The sequence below is a fragment of the Pan paniscus genome, chromosome Y, assembly GCF_029289425.2.
Source record: "Pan paniscus chromosome Y, NHGRI_mPanPan1-v2.0_pri, whole genome shotgun sequence".
NCBI classification, from domain to species: Eukaryota; Metazoa; Chordata; class Mammalia; order Primates; family Hominidae; genus Pan; species Pan paniscus.
This window is the reverse complement of record NC_073273.2, coordinates 25824374-25849267: the sequence shown is the minus strand read 5'-3', so window position 1 is coordinate 25849267 and position 24894 is coordinate 25824374. Positions and strand designations below refer to the sequence as shown.

The 24894-nt window shown below is 37.0% G+C and overlaps 1 long non-coding RNA gene and 1 pseudogene across 1 annotated transcript in view; one reads left to right on the top strand and one right to left on the bottom strand.

Annotated features, from left to right (window-relative positions):
- Nucleotides 1-24894, top strand: part of LOC129395646 (RNA-binding motif protein, Y chromosome, family 1 member F/J-like) — a 353374-nt pseudogene that overhangs the window by 263586 nt on the left and 64894 nt on the right.
- LOC129395741 (uncharacterized) overlaps nt 13375-24894 on the bottom strand; it is a 32559-nt gene continuing 21039 nt past the window's right edge. The window contains exon 3 of the long non-coding RNA XR_008622992.2: nt 13375-15762. This is a non-coding gene — a long non-coding RNA (uncharacterized LOC129395741). The remainder of the gene's footprint in view (nt 15763-24894) is intronic.

Here is a 24894-nt window from a genome sequence, read left to right as displayed (position 1 = left end):
TTCTAGTACAAATTTTTTATTTTCATTTGTTAGTTTTGTGTGTTTCTGTGTGCGTGCATGTGTGTGTGTGTGTGTGTGTGTGTGTGTGTGTGTGTGTGTGTGTTTAGAAGGAGTCTTGCTCTGTCACCCAGGCTGGAGTGAAGTGGCAGGATCTTGGCTCACCTCAACCTCCGCCTGCCAGCTTCAAGCGATTCCCCTGCCTCAGCCTCCTGTAACAGAAAACGATAGGCCTCGGAGAGCCATTTTGTGAGGACATAGAGATGGGCCTCGGGGGGACATCCGTGTGGAGGGCGAGAGGGCCGTGGCTGAGCCCAAACCGAGCCTCAAATGGTAGCTCCTCAAGTGGAGCTGGGATTACAGGCACATACCACCATGTCCAGCTAATTTTTGTATTTTTAGTTAAGACTGGGTTTCATCATATATGCCAGGCTGATCTCCCACTCCTGACCTCAAGTGATCCACCCACCTTGTCCTGCCAAAATGCTGGGCTTACAGATGCAGGCCACCATGCCTGGCCTCACTTATGTGTTTATGTTTTTGAAGCCTCCCTCTATTTTCTTCATGGACACATATTTTAGAGTTATTGAAATAATATATTTTATTTATTTACTCAATACTTTAGTAGGATTTTAAAGGTAATGTTTTTATTCACTAAATGCAGTATTATGAATAGGTTAAAACCTTGTGTAGTATTGCCATTCTCTCTTTCATAAATTCTTCAAGAACTCTGATACTGTTTTTCCCCCACCTGAGGAGAACATGTAGATAGTTACAATAAATTGTGTGAGTGGGTATGAGAACATAATTTGAAGGCCGGGCAGGATGGCTCACACCTGTAATCCCCACATTTTGGGAGGCCAAGACTGGTGGATTACCAGGTGTCAGAAGTTCAAGACCAACGTGGTCAACATGGTGAAACCCCATCTCTACTAAATATTCAAAAATTAGCTGGGTGTGGTGGCAGGTGCCTGTAATCCCAGCTACTCGGGAGGCTGAGGCAGGAGAATCGGTTGAAGCCAGGAGGCAGAGGTTGCAGTGAGCCAAGATTGCACAACTGCACTCCAGCCCGGGCCACAGGAGTAAAACATTGTCTCCACTGTCCCAACACCCCCCAAAAAGCTTCAAATTTACATAATTTTCTTAAAATCCAGCATAATTTTATTTTTATTGTAGTCATCACGGTCAGACATTGTTTATTTTGGAAAAGTGATTACCAAAATCTGAAAAATCGAGGCCTGATGAAAATATTTAAATTAAACACATTCCAGACGCCCAAATCTGAAAAGCAAAGGTGTTTCTGATATAATAGCCCAAATTCTGCATTTCCTCTCTATTGGACAGTGTAATATTGCACATATGAAAAACAAATGTAGTGTTAAATAAAAAGTAGTGGAATTAAGAGGAGTCATTGCTTAGTGAATTAAAACAACACACAAATTGAGAAGAAAAGACAGTGATAGAAAATACCTTGTCTGTTGATTTAATTCACAATAATTTTCATTTTTGTCTATTAGCATTAAATAGTACCATTAACATAATATCATTTTGTATATTGTCTTCTAACATGTAAGTGGTTTTTATTTTGTATATTTGGAAACCTGATCAAAGATTCTTTATACATTTTATTTTTTCCCAAATTTGCTACCTAATAGCTACCTAGTGCTAGTTGCCTGAATAGCTCTCACTAAGTAGTTTGTCTTTTCCTATTAATTTTAATATGAACTTGGTGTGTATTTTGTTGGCATCTTTACTAAATCTACAGGTGTTGAAGTTGTTCAGATTTCAGTCATGGATCCTCTTGGGTTTTCTCAAGGCTAAAACACCCTTTCTATGCTGACCATTAAGAAATTCCCAACTTCCGGCCAGATCTTTGTTCTGCCTTCAGACTTGGCATATCCAACTGCATGCCTTACATCTCCACATACCAAAACCAGACCTTCATTTCATGCCCAAAACATGTTTCCTCGTACAGTATTCCACTATTTCAGAAATTCGCAGCACCAAATACCCTGTATTTCAAGCTAGGAATGTAGAGGATGATCCTTGAGGCAGCCTTTTCTCAATGACTCTTCATCATTTACATCCAACTCTTCACAGGTTGTGTGTCCTCTCCGAGAATTACATAGTCTTAGTAAATAAAGAATGGCCACTAAGTAACCTTCAATCATCCACTGTTGTTTGAATTCATGTCAGTTTCTTTACAGAACAGCTGGAGCTCTGCAATGTCAATGTTGGAGTAAGTACTATTATCTGCCAGTATTACTATTTTATTTATCATGAGATAAATGTCCCTTAAAAATGCCCACACAAAGCTATACGAAGTAACACAATTAAATGATGTCTTTTTTTACGGATAAGTACAAGGCAAATAGAATCAATTGTTATAATATGATCCTTACAACTACACACACAGGTCCTAGATATTTTGGACCCCACTTCATACATCTGAAATTTGAGTCTCAAAATAATTAACTTCTCTTAAAGTCTAATTTCAGATTACAAAACTACCTCTTTCCACAATATTTTGCTATCTCCCTTTAAGAACCAGCTGGGGAATCATTAAGAATTAAAAAAAGTCATTTTCTTCAACATCTCCTAGCTGAGCCAAAATCTAAATTTTCTGTGGAGATGTTGTTATGTGCAATTTCGCCAAAACTTTTGCAACTTTATCCACAGTTATGCTTCAGTGGCCTACCTGTCATCCAATACCTGCACACCTGCTTTAACACAGGAAAATTTGGAAGTTAATACAAGTATTAAGTCTTATCATTGTAGACAATGACATATGAAGACACTTTCCAATCTTCCTTGAATATATGATATTCAAAATGTCAGTACAGTCTCCGAATTGTCAATGTAATCTTAGTAGCAGTGGAACATTTACAGAAGGTAATTTTGTGAGAGTGGTCCAATATTTTTGTTAAATACTGCTATTTTATAACCATAAATAGCATTAACTGACCCATGGTGTATAGCTAGAAACATGTTTCTAAAGAAAATATTCAGAAATAGGTTTCATGTATTTTGCTAAATTGCAAACTAACAGGTTAATTAATACCGCGAAGTGCTAGATAGTTGGAGTAGTATTTACCAAGAATGAAAAAGAATATAGGGCCATATGACTTGAGAAGGCTGGAGTTAGGAAAAGATAAGGTATTTACTCCTGATTCCTAGCTTGATGTTCTTTGTGTGGTTTTTTTTTTTTTTTTCTTTTTTGGTTCGTTTTTTGTTTGTTTGTTTGTTTGCTTGTTTCTTTGTCATTGCTGTTTTACGTTCTCTTATGTGTCAGATCAGAGTTTCATAAACATCCCCAAATAATTTCGTGGGTCATAAAATATATATCTAGATACTTCTAGCTATTTTCCTTCAAAATCTTGGTACAATAATCTGAAATGAGACCTAGAGAACCTGTAATTCTCACAAGTATGCTAAGTGATTATTGCCAAAATGACAATTGTGAAATATTTAGAAAACCATCTAGGAGCCAGGTAATCAATTTTAATAATTGATTCTTACTTAAGGGTAAAGGATTTTGTTGAAATGACTATTTAAATGCAACTTTTATTAAAAAGATAGAATTGAGCACTTCCGTGCTTTCTAATTAGTATCTTTAAAGTATGTTTTCCTAAAGTGGCAAAATTATATTTTCATTTGAAGTCAGCATTATGGCCACAAATGACTTCTGAGTGAGCTTTTTGAAAATCTTCAGATCATAAATTCTAAAAATTATCTTGGGTGTTTATAAAACTCCAGAAAATGACTAAGACAATATAAATAAAAATACCAGCATCCAAAATAATCAAAATAAGTCTTACAAATATACAAGAAAACATATATACAATCTAGCCCAGTAGAAGAAAGCAGTACAGGTAAATAGTTAGATCCTTTTTAGAATGGAATAAAGTCAAATGACCAAGGAAAAATGGCTAGATGCTTGAGCTCATTAGTAATCCAGGGACGTAAATCAAAACCACATTGGGTACCAACTTTTGTTCATTAGCTTGGCAACTATTAAAATAATAATACTGAGTGCAGTCAAGAATGTAAGGAATGGTAATTTTTTTCCATCAATCCACAGGACTCTCTAGTGACATTTATTGAAATTAGGGTGACTAAAACCTTTATTGTCCCAATAGAAAGTTTTTTGAGGATAAAAGAGTACTAACATATATAAAATCATTTATTATTTAATTTATTGTTTTATCAATTTATTATTTATTTCCTTATAGTCAAATAGTTTTTACTATATCAATAGATCTATGAAATAGTTATCTTCCAACTATTTTTGAAAATCAAATGCTTTCAAAAATTTAAAACCACAATTACATATCTTGATGCAAAACAGAAAAATAACTTCTTTACATTGTTATTTAAATATTAGAAATAGTAGGCAGAATAATAATTCTGGAACATATTTATGTGAATTAATCTGTTTCTTAACAATAATTATCCATAGTTCTTTTCTGGAAAATGCATATCTTTTAATTTTATATTGACGTTTAAATGAAGTTACTTGCAAGCTTTTCCAAAATTGCTGCTTCTTGTCACCAATAAAAGTCATCGACAATGTTTAGTTTTTTAACTGAACATGAAAAACTATTTATCACATTGTTCAATGTTTTATTTCTGGAACAATAAGATTTCAACAGCTTTATTTTGGTTCCAATGATTGATGAAAAATTCAAACCATTTTTTCATTTAATTTTCTGTTTGAAGCGTCTAAATGGCATTAATCAATGCTTTTGGAATTTCTTCGGGAGTTAATGGAGTTAACATACTAACAACTACTCATGCATATTTCTTAACTGCAGAAAAATTAAAATTAAAAAATATACACAATTGATTTTAAAAAATAGCAATGTGATGTAAATAAAAAGCCAAGTATCGCAGAATTATATGCTTAATTTTTTTCCAAATTCACATATTAAACCTGTTGAAATGTCATCTTCAGGCATAGTTTTCTTAATATAACTAAGTGTTTCCTTCTGAAATAGCAGCTGGTTTTTCCCCTCAATCCTCTATATTCTGGATTTCAGGATATCACTTTTAGCCTTGTGGTCCCAACATGGACTACAAGGCTTTACGATTACACCATGACACTTTTCAACCCATAATTTAATTGAAAGGGAAATTGTTTTTATTAATAATTTAAGTAATTAAATCATTTAATTAAATAGTTTAATTAATTAAATAGTTTAATTAATCATTTAATTAATTAGTTTAATTAATTAAAACTATTAATAGGGAATAGTTTTTAATTAAATATGTAGTTGCATTTTTTTAGGTCATTGCTGCTGAAACAGATTTTTTAAAAAATAGTCGTTAGCAAACAGCCCATAAATAAATAGTTGTAGGGTATATGAGAAATGACAAAACCACTGTGGCCAGACCAATTAACAACTCTCTGTGTGCTAAGCTGCTGTTTCCAGTACATAATTTACATATACCTAACCTATTATTTCCTTCATTTTCCCCAAACCTACCATATGATGATCTGGGAGTGTCATTAAGTGGACCACATACAAAACAAACAAACAAACAAACAAAAACTATGTCAAATACTTCTCCCATCACCAGGCAAGATTGGAGGAAACTACCCATCCCTAGGCACCATGTACTCGTGCATATTGATTTATTATTACTCACTCTGCTGCATGCTTCCTTGAAAAAGTAGCAGAATCGATGTTTTGTGGGAACTGTGTCAGGAAAATGAAGTTGATTTTCAGATTTGTCTCCCCACTAAAGTCATCATTCTGTTAACATTTTATTTTTCTCACATACTGATAGAGGCCTCACAATAGCTATAATTATTAAACAAAATGAACATTTAACACACTTGCTGGTTCTAATCAATGTAACATAATAGTACTTCATTAAAAATGAGAAATCTAAGACAAGTGCTAAGCCAATTAGCATGGATGAAAAATATTAATAAAGTGGTAGTGCAGGGGGCTAATGAGAATATTTCATCCCCTCAAAGTTAAAATGGTACACACACTGCAGTCCAGCCATTCTTCTAATGTATTCATTAGAAATTCTCACACCTGTGTATTCGGAGGCATAGGGAAGGTTTTTCATTGTAGCATTTCAATAAACACATCGTGGAACATGAGAATTCAGTAGACTGAGAACTATGCCATCAATAATGGCAGCTCTCACCAAGAATGTTAACAAAAAATATGCGAAATAATACACACCTGATAATATTCACATAAATATTAAAAATTTACAAAGCACCAGTATTATTTACAAATAAATATTTTAATAAATTTAAAAAATACAAAGGTAATAACAAGTTCATGATAATGGTGCCTCTGGAAATGGAAGAAAGGAAACAAGCCTGAGGGCATATATTCCAATTACAACCAGAGGTCATGTAAATAGAACAGGGAATGTATCAATAGCTGTTATTTTTAAGTGGGGTTAGTTGGTATTTTTTATATTATTTTGTATTTGTATATATTTTTTAAATTTTACTCAAAAACAAATTAATTTTATGATGAATAATATACCATTTACATTGGAATCATCTTGTGAACTAATTGCTTTAAAACTCCCCCGTCCCCATTGTCACTTCCAAGGAATTAAAAAAATTAAAAATTAGAATGTGGTATTTTTAAAAGAAAAATATTTTACAAGTATGAAATAAAATGTTACCAGCACATCACATTTTTTGACTGATTATCCATGTAAAATCATGTAGTAGGAGAAGAGAGAAGGACAGGCAGAATTTCACGTATTAGTACAGGAAATAATTGAATGTTTATTTCAGATACCTTCTTAAGACATACTAGTGGCCAAGAAACATAACAAAAGTGCTCAACATCACTGATCATCAGAGAAATCCAAATCAAACTCACAATAAGATACCAGTCAGAATGACTATTTTTATTAAAAAGCCAAAATAATAATCATAAGAATAATATATGCGGGCAAGGTTGCAGGGAAAAAGGAACTCATACACTGGTGGTGAGAATGTTCAGTCACAGTGGAAAGCAGTTTGGGGATTTCTAAAAGAACTAACAATAGAACTACCATTTCATCCAGCAATCCTATTACTATGTATATGCTCAATAGAAAATAAATCATTAAAGCTATCAAAAAGACACTTGAATTCTCATATTCATCACCATAGTGAAGACATGGAGTCAACCTAGGAGCTCATCCACGGTGGACGGGATGAAGAAAATGTAGTACATATGAACCCTGGAATTGTACACAGCTATAAGAAGAAAAAATCACGTCCTTTGAAGAAACATGGATGCAACTGGAGGCCATTAACCTAAGCAAATTAATGAAGAAACGGAATATCAAATATAGAATATTCTCACATATGAATAGGAACTAAAACTTGGGTGCACACAGAAATAAAGATAAGAACATTAGACACTGGGGACTCCAAAGTGAGGACAGAGGGAGAGGGGCAGGGGCTGAAAATCTTCCTATTGGTTTCAAGGTTCCCTACCTGGGTGATGGGATCAATAGAAGACTAAACGTCAGCATCACACAATATACCTTTGTAACAAGCCTGCACATGTACTCTCTGAATTTATAATAAAAATGGAAATAAAAGTAAAATAAATTATTAAATGAAATAATATATTACATTATAGAATGGACCTTATTTCAGTGATACATAACTGAAACATGCTAATAAAATGGGATGGCTACCTTTGTGCAAATTAACTAGACTTTAGTTGCACTAATTAAGAGAGCAATAGCTGAGACAATCAAACGATAATAGACAAGTTATAATTGATGTCAAAATTCTACCTTATTATATTACCTTCGAAATCATATCCAAAGTTTCCTTCTAGTTTGAGAAACCTCTCTCTACATATATATAGAACAAAGATTGCTTTTGCAGATTAGCATGATTTTAATAGAGCAAATTTCGTCTTCGAATTTCATAAGCACCTTCCAATCCATAAGACACTGTTAGAAAAAACTGTCAATCAGGCTAGACACACATTTCAAAGAGCCTATGAGGTTGCAAATCACTTATGCCTCACTCTCGTGTTACCAAGATAATGCAAAGCACTTATATAGTGTTTCTTAGCTTGAAAGAGCCTAGGAACTTTAATTAATTAATCCTTAGACGACCCAGTGAGAGAGTGATAAGAAGCCCCTTGAAGAGATCATTTAACTATATAATTCACACTTGCTTAAATGTAATTCAGCATATGTGCCGTGTTGTGTTTCCCTGCTTTCTATTTCAATCTTCAGAGAAATAATATTTATGTGTGACTATATCATGCATAGGCATCTATTATGAATAAAATTATGTAGACTGCACTCTGACTGCCACTAAAAGCTAACAGATATATGTACGTCCAACACATAAAATACATCTGGTACATTCTGCTGTATTTTCTTTTCTTATTCATTTCATATCTCATTTTCAGGTATTTCAGAGTGGACTTCTCAGATTTGAATAGGCTGAAACTTTTTAAATGAGGAATATACAATTCTCTTGTTAATTTTTATAATTAGTTTTTTGGAAAGTGTATTAAAACTAAATGTTTATAATTATGCTGAATATAAAAGAATATCATATGTGAATGCTTCACCCAAATGAAAGACTATTTAACTATTCTATTTAGAATTCTCTCTAGTAGGATTTCCTTCTCTGTAGGTAGCTGGCTACAGGAGTCTACCAAAACAAATCTATTTCTGCAGTAAATACCAACACTGGCTTACTCAGGAAAGCACTCTTTCAGGCTGCAAAACACAATACATCTTTTCCCTGAGCAGGATAAATTCTTATACAGTTTTACTGTTCAACTAAAATGTCAATTAAAGTTAATCATTTCCCTTTTTACTACAAAGAGAATCTCATTACTTTCTAATTACTTGCCCGAAATCTATTCTCTATAACTATCTAAAATTACATAGACATACACACATTCATACAAAAGAAACAGTACAACTGGACGACCAACCAATGTGTACACGTGCTCTGTTTTAGAAAAGTTTCTACTGTACTATTTACAGTAAGGTTATAGTTGTAATTCAATCAATGACCTATTTTAAATGAGTGCCTAGAACATCACTGGGGAAAGTGTGTACAATGCAAGAAACATTTCCCTATGCATACACTTTATTTGTAAATATGTTTATACTGTATAGTTAAAATGGTTAACTTTGTTGTCAAAGATTGATACTGGCTAAAGTTTTGTTTCTTAATATATTCTTCTTTAATTTTTTCCAGTATATTTTGAAATGTCTTTCATATATTTACTCTAATTTCATCTGGGAATAGATAGCCAAAGATAAATGGAGAAAACCATTTTTTTCCTATAAATTTATCATCTCCTGAGTGTCAAACTTGTCATGAAAGGAGAGATGCATCCGCTGCTCCTACTTTAGGACCAGGCTTTCCACCAATAGATTATAAATGTGAAAATATCTGGCTACTTAAAGCCACTGTTCTGCAGAAAACACTATTACAGTCTGAGATTGAACCCTAAGAATTGGCCTTGGGAACTTTGAGACTCTGGTCAACTAATTTATAAGCTAATTTCTAAGGGTGTTCTCTGTTGCAAGAGTTATTGACTCTTTAGTCAAACACTCTATCATGGAAAAATCTAACCTAGTGGGCCGTTTCGTCATGAGATGGTAATAAATAATAATAAAAATATTCCTGGAATGCAGATAGCCAGAAATATAGGTCTTCAAGGAACAGTCCTCTCAGTAACAATGTGAAAGTTTGTCTGAATTTCCATTTCCACATTATGATAATTATGCCACATTATGTAGCAATTCTGTAAATTATTTCTGGTTTTGAAAAACTTTACTCTTGAATGTGGATTTACGTTTAAAAGATAATATTGTTTCATAGGACCATTTGCATGTATAAATTATGCATCATTTTATGGGAGCTCATACATGGACATCTCATACAGAGCAAATGATGAGACAGATGTGTGAGATGCATTAGGGTGGTTGAAGAAGAAGCACTGTTTCCACTCTCTGGGTCTCTAATTTCCAATAAGACAAACTACAAAATAATTACAAATAAGAGTTTAAAGAAGAATGACTCAATTTCTTGCGTCTGATTGCTGTTTTGTATCCTATAAAAACTTTATGCTCTATCTAAGACTTGAAATGTTTTAAACATTAGATGTTGGTCTTCAGGACACCAAGTGGAAGCCAGGGGACACATGCAGTTGCTGCCTGGGGGATCTTGTCTAACGGAAGAAGTCAGTAACAGGCAGCTGAATGGGCAGTGGGCCAGTGCCAGGTGTTTAGCTGAGACTTGTATACGTTTTTTCAGAAATTCCCAGAAGTATTTGACAGAAATGAAACTGGTTTACCAATGCTCTTTAAAAAAATCAGCTAAAGAACATCCTATAGTGTCCTGAAGAGAAAAATGAGCAAGGCACATAATTTGAGATAGCAAAAATACTAGGTGACTGCAGGAGCATAGAAAATCTCAGGCAGCTGTTTCACATGACTAGCAAAATACACTATTAAAATAGTTGCATAAACTAGGAGTTGGTAACACTGGGGAAAACCAAGATGTGGGCAAAGCTGGCTGGGAACAACTGGACTCAACATGGTGATGAATTTCAGCTAGGTTTCACCTTGGAGAAAATAGCAAAAAAGTCACTGCTACTACCATGCAGCAGAGCAACTGATCAAAGGCAGCAACTGCCTAACTATGGCTGGTTCACATGTGAAAAATAGACATCCCTTACTTACTTTTTATGTTATCTGAAGTAAAAACATTCCTTACTGATACAACGTTTCATTTTCTTCCTTATTCTCCACGATTTTCTTTCTTCTCATATTACTTATAGCTTGTAACTTATTTTGTCAAATATATGCAATGAGATAACACTGCAGTATTACAGAAAGCAGACTGCATGGGAAACAGACTCATATTGAAACGGGAAGAAGTCCCTAATCCCCTCTCCCGCGGGGCGTGCAATGAGGACAGGTTGTGGGGATTTGATCCCAGGCAGTGTCTAGGGGTGAATGTTTACAGCTCCTGAATCCCCAGAGGGCATGTGTTACATGGTCCATTCGTCGGTGGCTTGTGTTAGTCAGCTCCATCAGACATCCTGACTTACTGCAAAGACAGAAGGCTATCTGAATCCCGGGGTTTATGGCCTTGGTGTACCTGAAGAATTGGCTCACACGTGGGCTTGGAGAATAAGTGCAAGGTTTCATTAAGTAGAGGTTGTCAGCAGATAGATGGGGACCCAGAAGGGAGATGGAGCGGGAACGCAGTTTTCCCTTGGAATGGGACAGGTCAGCGCTCTCCTCCCACAGCTCCACGAAACTCGGTGTTCTTCTGCGGTGGATGGCCTGCAGCCTCAGTCTCTGTGCTCTCCTTCCTCCGGTGTCTTCTCGAGGTCCAGTTGCTGTGACTTTTTCTGCTAATGGTCCCTCTAGACGTCCAGCTGCTAGGATCACTGCCTGCTAGGATCTGGGGGTTTCTTATATCACAGGATGGAGGTGTGGCAGGATGGAGGTGTGGCAGGCCAGGGTGGTCTTGGGAAATGCAACATTTGGGCAAGAAAACAGAAGTGCCGTCCTCACCTAGGTCAGTGAGCACAGGCCTGAGGGTGGAGCCCAAGCCAAGGAACACGCCCTGCTCTACCCAGCACTTCCCTGTCCCCCTTCCACATCAATATATTTTATTTAAATCTCCAAAAATAGCACCCAAATCCTTTAGAGAAGACAACTGCAGAAAATGGCATTAGAAGAGCCAGTCTGGGATTATGGTCACTACATGGAAAACGGAAACACACGCAGTGTTTCCTGCAGGCCGTGGAATCACTGCTGAAACGTATCCCCTGCTGAGAAGGACAGGGAAACAAACTGGCTTCTCTCATGTTCTTGTTCTCTAATCTCTGCAGTGTCACCCCTTGACTGAACTGAAACAGGAAGTAATTTTTATGGGAGCCTAGGAACCATGCCTCACAGGGGCCAGGCCTCTCTATTACAGAACAGTGCCAGGAGAGGTGATTGACCTCTGTGGTATCTGTGGGCATATAAACCCAGGAGCACACACAAAGGAAGATCAGAGAAAAATATACTATCAAAGGGTCAAGAGAGGAGCAGTCTGAGGAATGACTCATGCATGATATTTGTGAAAAGACCAAAAAGTAAAACGGAGCTTATGAGGTAGTAAACTAAGAAGAACATAGAGAAAAACAGGCAAAATCGTAAAGTCAAGGGTATTTACCTTTCCTTTTAGGATTTTTAAAATCCCTTCCAGAACGCTTTTCCCAATATCTTTTATTCATTGATTCATTCAAGAAATATTTATGGTCTAAGAATTGGGCAGATGGCATCATATGCACTGTTAGTACTTCTATCATTGACAGAAAGAATGTTTCTTTTCTCCCACAATGTTTTTCTCCTAAACATTCTTCTTGCAAATTGGTATTCTTACAGATCCTGTTCTTTGTTCCTGCCCTAAGAAGCTTCCCCACACCTGTCTTAACCCAGTTAAGAACTTCTTTCCTCTCCAACTAAGTTATTAAGTTTTACACGTTGTAACACTTGCACAGTACATTGCAATTATTGTTCTTCTCTTCATTCTCCAATTAAGCTATGAATGTTTTGAAGGAAAAGGCTATAAAGACAATGACTTGACATTTGTCAGTAATTATTTCACAAACGATTGTTAGATATTTGTACATAATATTCTAACATATTTATCTTGATTTTTGGAAAACAATATAAGCCATTTTCTCTGCCCATTCCCCATGAACTGCTCAATTTTAAACAATGTCTATGCTCTTGGAGCAATTATACAAACTTTCAAAAAACACCTGAAAGTGTTTTTGTTTTGCTTTGTTTTGTTGTATTATTTTTTAGAGACAAATTCTTGCCTGGTGAAGTGCAGTGTGCCTTGACTGCTCACTGCAACCTTGAACTTCTGAGTAACTAGAAAAGATGCGTGTCATGATGCCCTGTTTAATTAATTAATTACTTTTGTAGAGTTAGGTCTTGCTAGGTTACCTGTGCAGGTCTCCAACTCTCAGCCTGAAGCAGTCCTCCCTTCTCAGCCTCTCAATTATTGGGATTCCAGGCATGAACCACTGGACTTCAAAGAGGAAATTTTAGATTTTAGAATATTGTAATATGTTATACTTAATTTTTTTTCAAGTTTGCTGTTGCAGTGGCACTTGAGAATAATTATTTCTTATGGTGAAAGTGTGATTTCTTGTATCTAGTCATCTACTTTTAAAATCTTTATTCTGTTTACTTAAACCCTAATAACTGGTAGTCAGCTCAGCTGAAAACGGATTCCATGGGTGTTTTGTGTTGAGGTTATTAAGACAAGTGTAGAGAGATATTAAAGGCAAAAGACATTTACTTTGTATATAAAACACTTATCTTTTTATTATGGCCATATATTTGAATAATTATAATAGGCATTTGATATGAGAAGGATTATGTATTGCTTAGTATATCTCAGGTGTTGTCTAGGCAAATGTATATTTCTTGAGTCATATTATCCCATTGTAGAGTATTGTGAGCTAAGTACAGTTACCTTCCCACTTTACAGATACACTGAAAGTTATCTAGGCATTCACAGTTCATAGGAAGATTAAAACAAGCTGATAGAAATATCAGTTATACAACAGAGTAAGAACTCATTTTTTTCTTGCAAATAGTGAAACATTTGTTTGTTTTAAATAAAAGAGGTACTGGGGAGAATGAAAATGGTAATATTACACACCACTTAAGTTGCCTCCCTAGAGGCACAAATATACACTTGAGCACATGATTGGGATGTCATGTTGCCAGTATTGTTTAGATTTCTCTGCTTTGAAACATTTATGCTAAGGCTTCATCCTTGCAGATAGGGCATCATATATGGTATGGGTAGTTTTTAAAAATACCTTGAAATGCATATTTTAATAACCAATTTTCCAACTTTGTTTTAATCAGGGGTCGATGATATGTGGCACTCCTAGTAAGTAAATGAATGTTTGAAGTGCTGTGAGTTATTTTAGCAATTGCTCAGTTTACCATTTAAGTTATCAAAGATCTTTACTTGTGCAATATCATAAAAATGTGGGACATTAAAAATTAATAACAGAATTTATGTAACTAAAAGCTGCCATCTAATATGATATTTTTCAGTAAGATGACAGCAGCAATTACGCTGAAAAATAGTCATTCCCATAGTTTGAGCCATTATAGCAATTTCCACCTGGGGATTTCACAGTCAGATTCCAGTTCTGGACAACAGTGACTAACGTAACGGTTATTAATGAGAAGAGATTTTGAGACGTGTAGCTGTGTTTAGATGTCAGTGCCTTGAAGTGATGGATTTGGCATATTAGTAAGAAAGACTGCTTTGGACTGGATAATAAGAAACATATTGAATTGTCTTTCTTGTCCTCTATAGCATGAAAAGTCAGTCAGAGATACAGAAACCATGGAACATTTCACAGCATGGCCTACATTTCACTTCACTTTTATCCTTTTAACCATGCACAAAGTTTATTAAATATGCAAAGTAGGAATGCTATAGGAAGAAAGAGCAGTCGTCAGAGGTCACAATCCACAGCAAGGTGACAGTCTCTTGTGGATCGCACCCTAAGTGCTAATTAGAGTGAGAATCTACTTTCAGGTTGCCAGCATGGAACAAGGAAAATGAAGCTATCAGCAGTTAACATTATTGTATTAATTGAAATGAATGCTGACAGAGATTTTGTTGGCTTTACAACAAATTGAATATGGATAATGTAACCGCTTATCAAATTCCACGCATATAAAATTGTGGATTAATTAAAAAATCACACAACCCATATATTTTGGGTATCTCATATAAATTTCTATGTACATGTGCAAACTTGCAGTGTGCAAATATGTGTCTACATCTAAACATGTACAACTGCATTGACCAACAGTTAGAAAGTTAGAAATTATTCTCCCATTTTACCATTTCCTTTCCTTGAAGTTTGTCACAAATATAATTTTTCCATCTGTTCGAAGCCTACTCTCTGGAGGCGTGTAATTTATGGATACAGTAAAGCCATAAAATAATACAGGGTTTGTATCAGACAAAACAATAACACTCGTGTTATAAAAGATCCATTGTGAGAAGAAAGTTATACTTCACATTACTACAAATACAGAAGTATGCTTTCATCAAAAGCTGAAATCAGTCAATATAATTTGTTTTTAATGTTTTACTTAAAATAATTTTAAAAGGATTACTCAAGTAGACAAACAGTATTGGTAATAAATAATGTTGAAGAATTCCCTTTAATTTGTTGATTAAACTGTAAGTAAAACACTAAAAAGTACTATGTAATGTAGTTTAATGAAGATTCTTTATGGTTTTCATAAAATAAATAGTCTCAATGGAATATTTTAAGATTGAGAAAGTTCCATATATCATTGTATTGTACTTTCACTTTATTATTTGCTTGCATGTCATAACTGATGGAAATAAAAATATTTATGTTTACACATATGCAAAAAGTGGATTTTTGTCTATGTTTTCTAGTGAGACAAAGTTACCAATAATTTCATCTGTATGGGAAAATTTTTACAAGCCCAAAGTTCTTAACTTTCTTTTCTTTTGACGTTTCATATTTCAGCCTAGGTATGAGATGGAATTGACTGTGGTCATTCTTTGATTTCACTGTGATTACTGAGTTTCTGATACAGTGTTAGGAATGTATAGACTTTAAAGCTTGCTTTCTTCTTCTTCTTCTTCGTCTCCCTTTGGACCTGTATATGTGATTTCTGCAGTAATGTGCATCGTTATCTGACATACAGTTGCTGAAAGATACAAGCATAAATATAATTCTTAGTTTCAGTGAATCTTTAGGAACAGACAAGTAAAACTGAAAGATAATTATGGTATGAATGTTAGTAAACTGTTTATCACAGAGGTACAATAAGGGTGAAAATAAATTTAAAAATACATGCCTCATCCAACACATGAGGTAGTAAAAATGAAAAATTTAATTTGACATAAAGAGCCATTTCAAAGTTATGGTTATTTCTGGTGAGAGCTAGTAGCTCAGAAACCATGAGGAAGTCCTGCAAAGCCACATGATGGATTTGCAGGTCAGGATGGGAAGCCTGGGTCTTGGGGAGGGTTCCAAGGTCCTGGTCAGGTTGAGGTCCTCCTGGGGCTCGGGGACGTCTCAGTGGGAGAGCTGGGAAGGGGAAATGCATGCTTCACCCCAGCTAGCAGGCCACCTCAGCCCACCTAGATGAAACTGTCCCTTGACTATCCTCTTTCTCCTTCTTGGACAGGCAGGTGGAGGAACTCAGCCATCCTGAGTACTGGTGGAAGGATGAAGTTTGCCTTTCATCGCAACATTTACTTCCACAATGAAGTGATCCTTAAGGAGTACTGCATTGGAATTCTTAATAAGGAGTGCCTCCCCGCATGGTAGAGGGTGTGGTATGTGGGAAGCTAGGTCTGGCATGAGCCTTCCCAACTCCTCTCGCTCCAGGATAGAGGGTGACTGGCTCCACTGTGTCCAGTGGTTCTAGGGTCATGCAGGTGAAGGCCCCAGTTTCAGGCAGGACACACCTAACTGAGTTTCTTCAGCTGGTTGGCTGATGGTGACTGCCCAGGGTATGACGGGTTGCTGAGGTGGGGTGGTGGTGGGGCATCATGGGAAGGGACCTTGTTGGTCATTGCTTGGCGTTGGAGGAATTGGCTTTGAACCAGAACCTGACCTGTCATGACCACTTTGCCCAGTTCCCCAGATCATCAGCCAGGGCCCGTGGCTCAGTCTCATGCAGCACTACCCAAGGGAGTTAGGCCCTCAGAGAGGGAACAGAGAGGAGGCTGGGGAGCAGCCCAGGGCTGGGGGATGAGAGGCCTGTGGGTCCTGGAGCTAGGACACACATAGCGAAGCCAAGGCTCAGGGAGGAGACTGTGGTAAGCAAACTCAGACCATGCATGGGCTGGGGGAGAAAGGCCCGTCAGGGAACTGTAGTACCCACATTTCAGGATTGGGGAACCCTAAGCCCCTCAAGAGGCATAAGTAACTAAGATCAGTGGGTGAGAAGCCAGGCTCAAGGGATAGCTGCCTCACCATCCCTTGCTAGCTTCCTTCTCTGCCCTGAGGCCTGCTACCACCTGAGGCTCAGTTTGGACTCAACCAGGGTGCTCTCACCCTCCACACAGGTGCCCACCTGAGGCCCGTCTAGGTCTACATCCTCCCAGAATGGCTCTCCCAGGCCTGTCAAGTTCCATTTCCATGACTCCAGCCTCCCCAGATGTGCTTTCTCCCTTCTGCCATCCTCATTCTCCCAGCCCCTGCCCACCCCTAGAAAAGACAGGCCACCACACAGGGAATCTGGAGGACCGCACAGGGCTCACAGGGCCGAAAATGTGAAGAGATGGCAAAATGGAAGGGGACCTTCTGTGTGTGTCCAGGAAGGCAATCTGGCTGGATATTAAGGCCCACCTCACTATTGGTGATGACACCCAGCGTTTCTTGGCCCTGAGCATGTGCACACAAACACACACATTGTCCATGGCATTGACGTCAATACTACCTAACTGATCCTCAGATTCTATACAACCCCTATAAAAATATCAGTGACCCATTCTTCATAGAAAAACAATCTGAGAATCCTAAATTTGCTATGAAATGGCAGAAGATCCTGAAGACTCAGAGCAATCCAGTACAAAGTTCAAAGCTGGAGGCATCATAGTACCTAACTTCACAATATACTACAAAGTTTTATGTATCGAAATAGAACAGCACTGGCAGAAAAGCAGAGACATGAGCTAATGAAAAGCAACAGGGGACCAGGACTAAGTCACTGCATTTACAGCACATGACCTTTTCCCAAAAAAGCAAGAACGCCCAATGCAAAATTAAGTATCTTCTATAAACTAGGTTGGGGAAAACCTGAATATCCACATAAAGGATTTTACAAGTAGATTATTTCTCACCAAACTCCATTGTCAGACCTGCGATGATAAAAGTACCAGAAGAAATCACAAGGAGGAAGTTGCATGACATCCATGTGGGCAATGAGGGTCTCAAAGTGACTGCAAGAGCACAGTAAACACCATCAAAAATAGAGAATGGAGTTATATCAAACTAAAGTGCTTCGGCACACCAAAGGAAACTAAACAGAGGGAAGGAACATCCTACAGGATGGGAGAAATTATTGGATTACCATACGTCCGTTAGTGGGTGAATATTTACAATACATAAGGAACTCCAACAACTCAATAGCATGAAAACAAATGGGCTAAGGAGGTGAATACTCGTTTGTGAAACTAAGACAAACAATTTCGCAAAAGACACACTAAAAAGCACTCATCATCCCTAATCCATCAGAAAAATCAAACCACAATGAGATTTCATCTCACTTCAGTCAGAATGCTTATTATCCAAAAGACAAAAACAAAAACAAAAAACAAACAAACAAAAAAACAAAACTCATTTCTGCTAAGGATGCAGAGAAAAGGAAATCATTGCACACTTTTAATGAGAATGTAAATTAGTGCAGGCATTACAAGAAGTTTTATGGATTTTATTAAGTATAGAATCGCTGGGCGTGGTGGCTCACGCCTGTAATCCCAGCACTTTGGGAGGCCGAGGGGGGTGGATCACGAGGTCAGGAGGTAGAGACCATCCTGGCTAACACGGTGAAACCCCGTCTCTACTAAAAATACAAAAAATTAGCCGGGCGTGGTGACGGGCGCCTGTAGTCCCAGTTGCTCGGGAGGCTGAGGCAGGAGAAAGGCATGAACCTGGGAGGCGGAGCTTGCAGTGCGCCAAGATCGCGCCACTGCACTCTAGCCGGGGCGACAGAGCGAGACTCCATCTCAAGAATAAAAATGAAAAAAGAGTCTCCAGAAATCTACAAGTAGAACCACCCACCATATGATCCAGCAAATCAGAATACCGGGGCACACGCAGAGGTACACAAATCAGTATGCTGAAGCGGTGCGTGCACCCATGCAATTATTGCTGCACTCTTCACAGTTTCGCTATGGCCAAGATACGGAAGCAACTTGAGTGTCCCTCAATTGATGAGTGGATAAAAAAATAGGGCACATAAACACAATGGAAAAATGCGCTGCATTGTCAAAGAAGGAAATCCTGCCAGTTGTGACAATGTGTGTGAATCTGGTGAATGTGTGCATGCCATTTTGTTAAATGACATAAGCCAGTTATCAGAAAGGCAAATAGCCCACTACCTCGTTCCTATATGAAATCTAAAAGCAGATCTCACAGAAGTAGCGACTCCAATGGTTGGGGTGGTGTTTAGTGAAGAGGGTATACTGAGGAGATGTTGGATCAAGAACACATATTTCTAGTTAGAAAGGAGGAATTGGTTAAAAACCTTTTCTGCAGCATGCTGACTTTAACTAGGGATAACACATTCTTTCTCTAATAAATGTAAGATGGGGCATATCACGTTTTATCACCTCAAAACGACAAGTGTGTGAGGTCATGCATGTGTTGATTACTTTCCACTATTTAAACTAGGAACATTTAATTTCATTATGCTATGCACTTGAGAAACTCCGCTGGTACACTTTTGATTTAGGTTAAAAAAGAAAGTTTTCATTACCGTTATCCCCCTTCAGTCACAGAATGCTTCAAGTAGAATGTTCCAGATGTCTTAAACTTTAGTATCAACCACATGTAATTACATCCTTTCACCTGTACTATTCCTCTAAAAAAATAAACGTTTTATGGTGATGCAGATAATTTTGTAGTCCTTCTAAAGACTTCTGAAACATTTTAAGCTTGTAAATTTTTAAAGAGAAAGAGCCTAATTAGAAAACTTGTGCAGCTTGCAAGGGAGATGTAATATATGCCTAATTTTGTTTCCATTTGTGTTCAAAGAAACAAAGAAAAATGTTCAACAAACAACACAATTTACTCTCGTATTGTATTTGCTTTTAAGCATGTATAGCTGAGCAATAACATCAGGCATTTTGCATTACATGTAACAATGTATTCTGAAAATTTTAATATAGATATTACATCTAAACAGATAGTTTTCAAATAGCATTAACAAGTACGAAATTACTTGAAAACCATTCCTTTTCCTTTGAATTCCTCAAAAACTTCATGGAGGAAGTTATTATCTACTTCTCTCCACAAAACCAACATGTTTCTTTCAGTAATATACAGGTAACAATGCAGAAATAACATTTCAATTTTCAATTTGCAAACAAGGTTTGGTATGCAATAACCATTATTTTGGATACTTGCTTTAATATCTGCTTCAGTCTCCTTTTTCAGGTTGACTTTCCCCACTATCTCCTATAGATGCCACTTAACTTGACCTACGATATGCTACATGAGGAGCAGGGTGCACCCTATCCAGAGAAGGTGTATTCCTTCAGTCTTTTCTGCCAAAGTGCTCATGACCACACGAATAAAAATCACTGCAACTGCTTGAGTAACTCTCCCGACTTCTGCCATATCTATCTCGAGTATTGTTATAATCGTGATAGCTGCTTCCACCATAAGACATCCCAGGTCCTTGTGCAGGTGGTGCACCATGAGAGGTCCCAGCAGAGTTGATAAAATAATATGTTGGGCTACATTTAAACATTTTTACTGCTATCACTAAAGCATGAACTAATTAAAGTACTATTTGGAAATATCTGCTTTCCTCTGCCTTTGTTGACAGGATAATAATTAAGCCTGAAATAGTAGAAGGTTTTATTTAAAATAAGTGTAAGAGTAGTATTTTGAAGCTTGACAAGTTTAATTCTAAGGTAAATGTTGAGTCACATTTTCTGAACATGAACTGAAGTTCTCACTTTCATATCGTTCCCTATATTTTATACTGTTAAGAATACTCATTATTGAAGCACGTTATATTTGTTCTTTATAATTTTCCTTAGAATTTCGTGTAAATAATGATCTGATCTATTAAATGTAATTCTATAATTTACAAATCCATCCTGGACCATTACCATATCTCTGAAATGCATCTCTGTAAGAACTTCCACTTACTCATTGAGAAAGATCTCTACCACAGGCCTCAGAGTAGCCACCACGATCACTAAATTGAAAAAAAAAATAATAAAAAAGTGTTCTTAATGGCAGAAAGAACAATTTAAGAAATCAATTTAATAAATCCAGATAACATTATAGTACTTATATCCTGTAGAGGAATGTTCATCCTGACTAGAATGACCATAATCACAGTATGCATAGCCTCTAGGTGGTGGAGCATAATCCCTAGCTTCTCAGGAACTTGGATGATGTCTGTGTGCATGAGTTTAAGCAACAAATTTTAAATTTTTAAATTCTAGTATCCAAAAATATATCTAAATAACAACTTAAACACAATTAAATTGCCAAACATCTAAATAGCTATTTCTCCAATAAAATAGGCAAATGCCCAGAAAGCACATGGAACAGATACTCATAATCAGTGATTCAGAAAATGTATTTCGAATCCACAACGAGATACCATACTTCACACACACACACACACACACACACACACACACACACACACACACACACACACTGGAATGGCAGTAAAAGCAGGAAATACCAAGTGTTTGAGGGGATGTAGATAAACTGGAACCCTGATACAATACTTGTTGGAATGGAAAATGATGCAACTTCTATGGAGAAATGTGGTGGTTCCTCAAGAAAACAAACATAATTATCATAGAACCAAGCAATTCCACTTATATACATACCCAGAATCGAATAAGTGTACTCAAACAAATATTGGTGCATAGAAACACTGTGGTGGAAACACCCCAAATAAAATAATGGGTTAACAGTTTGTGGAAGGAGTGAAGTGCTGCAATGTAAATGAACCTTCGAAACATCATGCAAAGGGAAAAGAGACAGATGCAAAAAGTCATGTAGTGTTTGAGCCCATTAACATTAAGTACCCACAACAGATAAATTCAGAGGTGGAACACTGACTGGTGTTTGCTAGCAGCTGAGGGAAGGGAGAAAATGGAAGGAACTGCTTAACTGGTAGTTGGAGTTTTAGCTTGGAATCATGAAAATGTTTCGGAACTCGATGGAGGTAGTTGTTGCATGACACAGAATGTATTAAACACCACTTAACTCTTTACCTTATAATGTGTACTTTTGTTATGTGAATTTCATCAGCACAACAAAAAAAATCAACTATTTAATTTCATTTTTCCTTTAACTCTCCTTAATTGCATAACCATCATCTCTTGGTGACATATGGTCATTTATCCAGGAAGCGATTGTCACTCTGCATGGAGGACCTCCATAATTCTCTCTTCCACGTGATATGGGATATTTAACACTCATGTGATGGAACATTATGTAAAGAACACCAGATCTGAAACACTATTTTCTCTTCTCTCAAACAACTTTTTAAAATTATTGCTTCTATGACTCCATTCTTTGTTTCCTAAATTACTAGCCAATCATGACACTGTGAATATTTCTTATGGCTTTGGATAATCCCATGGCTCCCGCAAGGCCAGTTCTTCTAATGAAGCTGAAGGCTAACACTAATTCTCAGGTAAAGTTCATTTGCAATGTTAATAACAACTTAGTTATTATTTTCCTCTTCATATGAATGACTGATGACTACTAATGACAGAGGGAAAACATGTAAAACCATCAAACTTTTCACTGATTTTAAAGTTTACATAAATTGTCCTTTCTCAGCTGAAGAAGGTAAATTTTCCCATGTTGTTAAATTCATCTCACACACACAAATACTGCTACCTTTGAATGACTACATGCTAAATTTTTACATAAAAGTTCTCCTTTATCTCTAAGTGGCTGGCTCTATATTGACTCTAAGTGGCTCTATCTCTAAGTGGCTGTCTAATGTTGACAAATTAAAATGTATTAGTGAAGATTTTCTAATGATGGCCAACATTTACTTTTATTTCAATAACCAGTAACGTTAAAGGGGTCATTACAACATTGTTGCTATTTCAAAATAGAGAAGGTTCTTCTTTAATATCCTCTTCACTAGCTATTCCTTAAATGTCAGTCTTTCACGTATGATATGTTCACGAGCGAATTTTCCAATGAAATATGTTGGCTTTTGTGTCCTGAAGTCAATAAATACCTAGCTTCACTGACAGTCTACATATGAAATGTAAAATTGAAAATGTCGGTTTTCAATTTCCTCCATATTAGGATGGAGGACTAAGTAAGAATTTTAATTTGTTCTGCTTAAACTTCTTTGCTAAGAACTTTTATTTATTGTCTTGCTTTCTTCTGTTTAGTCTGCGATCTTAAAATTATCCTTCTGAAAAATACTGCTTCTATTAAATCCTACTGCTCACCTCGTGTTGCTTAGTTCTGAGTACTCTCCTCAAATAATTTCAAATTTTACACTAAGGATCTTCTGTTAATGTTTAAACCTCCCGGTACAATCTTAATTATTGATTTACATCCCCTTATATTTCACAACACCGTCCTTCTGCGATGCTCACTTAAGAATATTGAACTCCTTCATGTCTACCTTTCAAGCCTTGAATTTATTTTTAAATTATATTTAAGCCCAGTGACTCCTTTTCTGCTAAATGCTCTTGTAGTTCTTTTGAATCTTCATATAAGCAGGAAGAATGCCTTGCACATAAGCTTATTGAGGTCTCAGAAGCTGGATGGCCCAGCTCAGTGGCTGACGCTGTGAGCCAGTGTAGAAGGCTGAGGCAGCTGGACTGCTCAAGCCCCAGGCTTTAATGTCAGTTTTGAAAATGTAGTGAGATCCTCTCTCCACAAAAAAATAGGAAAAATGTTTAGCTAGGTGTAGTGGTGCATGCCGGTAGTTGCAGCATCTCAGGAGGCTGAAACAGGAGAATTGCTTGAGCCCAGGAATTTGAGGCTGTAGTGAGCCATCATCTCACCAACGCACTCTGACCTGGTAAGAACAAGACTCCAACCCAACAAAGAAGCTGAACAAGCAATTTTCAGATTGGAACATCAGGGGACCATTACCATGGCACCTAGGAAATGGAAGAATTCATTAGATGAAGAAGCCTACCATCAAAGAATACTGCTAGGAGCTTTTAGAAAAATAAAGGGGAATCCTCTAGCAAACACAGGATTAAAAGAAACGTTGGCCTCACTCTAATCAATTCCTTGATCTGCAATGAGAAGCTGGAGTATTTCTTCACCATAAACCTGAAACGTACCTAGTGAGAGAGAAACTATACTCAAAGTGATCGATCACCAATTAAGCCAATGTGTATGTCACTTCTATTTTGTTTGATAAACTTAAAGTTAAGCATCCAGGTAAAATGGCTCATTTTTAGTCCTACAAAAACTATGGTCTTTCTATCAGGTAGCATTTACCTTGGCCTCCCATCCAACTATTGCTTCTTGCCACAGCAGAAGGAGCAGATTTTTAGGAGGAGGCCCTCCACTTCTTGAAGAGGGACCACTTTTAACTGGAGTGAGTCCCCTAGAATAACTCATGTTGAGATCAAGAGTGTATCCACCATCATCTGCATTTCAAAGAAACTCTTTTTTTTCTTTTTCTTTTTTTTGAGGTGGGGTCTTGCTCTTTCACCCAGGCTGGGGTGCAGTGGCACGATCTTGGCTCACTGCAAGCTCAGCCTCCCGGTTCATGCCATTCTCCTGCCTCTGCCTCCTGAGTGGCTGGGACTACAGGTGCCCGCCACCACACCTGGCTATTTTTGTGCGTGTGTGTGTTTTTAGTAGAGACAGGGTTTCACTGTGTTAGCCAGGATGGTCTCGATCTCCTGACCTCGTGATCTGCCCTCCTCGGCCTCCCAAAGTGCTGGGATTACAGGCGTGAGCCACTGCGCCCGGCCTCAAACAAACTCCTTAGTTAACTAACATCACTGTTTCTTAAATGGCTAAGTTTTAGTTTTTTATAAAGATTTTCTACATATTATAATCTTACAAATTCACATTTGTCTAAACTAATAAAATTAACATTTTTATATGAAATTAGTACAATTCAAGC